This window comes from Cavia porcellus, unplaced genomic scaffold, assembly GCF_034190915.1.
Source record: "Cavia porcellus strain 051 isolate PalLab524CR breed Dunkin Hartley unplaced genomic scaffold, mCavPor4.1 scaffold_11, whole genome shotgun sequence".
In the NCBI taxonomy this organism is placed as follows: Eukaryota; Metazoa; Chordata; class Mammalia; order Rodentia; family Caviidae; genus Cavia; species Cavia porcellus.
In genome coordinates, this window is record NW_026947494.1 from 56155660 (window position 1) to 56158018 (window position 2359).

General features: G+C 34.0%; 1 pseudogene; it reads left to right on the forward strand.

The window, feature by feature from the left end:
* The first annotated feature begins 1711 nt into the window (after positions 1-1711).
* On the forward strand, positions 1712-1888 carry LOC111754794 (U2 spliceosomal RNA; annotated as a pseudogene).
* Positions 1889-2359: the final 471 nt, after the last annotated feature.

The following is a 2359-nucleotide window of genomic DNA, read 5'->3' on the forward strand; positions in this document are numbered from 1 at the left end:
ATTATGTTTTAAAAAATCTTTTACAACTACATTTTTAAAGACTGCAGAGGGTTCCAGGGAGTGAGATAAAGTATTTGGATATTGATCTTTCAAGAATGTGTTTGAGAACTTTCACTCCACCCCAGAACTTTTGTCACAATTAGGAAAAACAAAACAAAACAAAACAAAACAAAAAACTAAGAAGAGATTGAGACTCTGATCTTTCATAAGACGGTGAAAGGTTTGGTGCAGAAGAATCATAGACAAGAGAATCCTGTCCAGCTGGGTCAGAGCTGAAGTGAGACAACTGAGCAGGAGGTTGGGTGGCAACTACAGACTAGATTCTCACATCCGTGGCCAACCTGTTCCTAGGGGGCACTGGCTCAGTCCCAAGGCTGCATGGTGACAGCTCAGAAGTTGACAGCATCTGCTGGTATGATGTACTCCTCACATGCATGTCCTATCTTGATTAATTGGGTTCTTTCATGGTCAACATTCTCCTGTCACAGAACATTCTGTGCTTGCACCAGTGATAATGAGTTACCCCAGGGATAACCTCTTCCAAACTAATAAATCTGTAACTCTTCCAGTCCTGAACCCTTCCAAAAACAAAGCAATGCAGCAGTGCATAAATAACATTTAATATTACAACATTTGTATCTGGACAGATAAGACAGTTCTATTCCAGCAATTAACCATTTGGTTTGTGGCCTTAATGAATGGGATTAAAGTTGGATTTGAGGAGCTGATAAATGACAAAGTCCAGTGACCTTAATTACTCTAATTCCCTTCCTAATCTTATCTGAACTATGTGAATGAAATGAATTTCCAGGACACAAAATAGGAAAGATTGTTATCTTATAATGTGTAAACTATTAGATCTCTCATCTGAAAAACAAAACAAAACAAAACAAAAAAGAATTAGAAATAATGGAATATACTATATAGAGTATTATAAATTCCCCAAAACAAAATTAAAGGAACCTCAAGTCTGAACTAAATATTTCCTTTCTATCTTTTAATAATTTTTAAGTATGGATTATCTTCATGTGCCCCTATTAAAAAAGTTTTACGCACCCCTTATATAAACAGCAGAGGATATAGAAATTTACAATGAGAATAAGAAAAACCACCCATAAATCTGACCACCCAGAGGTAATGAATGCACCTTTTAATTGTATCCTTCTGGAAATGTTTTAATACACCTATACATAAAAATGTGTATGTACTTTCTCACTATATATAGAAGTGGTATCATGTTTTATATATTCTTGTTTGGGGTAAAATACAACATAGGATCTACCATTTTAAGTGTACAGTTCAATGGCATTAAGTACATTTGCACTATGATGCAGCCATCTACCTCCTGAGCTTTTCATCTATATTTTAAACTGAAACTCTGTACCCATCAAATGCTAATTTTCCATCCCCTTTTCTGCTAAATCTTGGTACTACCACATTCTGATTTCTAACTCTATGAATTTGACTGATCTAGGTATTTCATATACATGAATTCATATAATATTTCTCCTTTTGTGATTAACATTTCACTTAGTATAATGTCCACAAAGTTGGTCCGTGTTGCAATGTGTGTTCGAATTATATTCCTTTTAAAGACTGAATAATACTATATTCACATTTGCTCATCCATCATCTACTGATGGAACATAGGGTTTTTTCCCACTACTATTACTATTGTGGATAATAATGTTTCACTGAATATCTGTCTACCATTGCTTCTTGGCCTTTTGGCTAAGATCAAGTGTAGTATCTGTTCTTATCAGGGAATATTTGTCTACCAGTATCTGCCTAACACACTAATTACAGTTCTCTTAGGAGCATAGCCAGGTAGAGTTGCTGGATTGTATGGTAATTCTATTTCTCATTTTTGGAAGGAACCATCATATTATTTTCCACAGTGGCTGCATCTGTTCACATCCTTGCCAAAACTTATTTTCTAGCTGTTGTAGTTGTTTGGTTTTTATAATAGCTATCATAATGGCTGAGAAGCAGTATCTAAATGTGGTTTTGATTTTTATTTCTCTAATGATTTGTGATGGCACTTTCTCATGCATTATTAACCATTTGTATACATTTCTATTCAAATCTTTTACTTGTTTTAATTGATTTGTTTGGTTTTCATTATAGCTTTTGTTTTTTAACTATTTTCCATGGAAGACTGACACTTGTATAAAATATAATACAATTATTACCCAGTGAATTACTAGGTACCAAATATAGAATTTCAAAATGAGATTCCAGAATGTCTGCTTCTAGTCATAATGAAGTAGAAGGGACTGATTCATTCTCCTACTTTACATAATTAGGAACAAGAAAAATACAAAATAATGCTTTTCAGATACTAGGCAAAAAGTCCTGC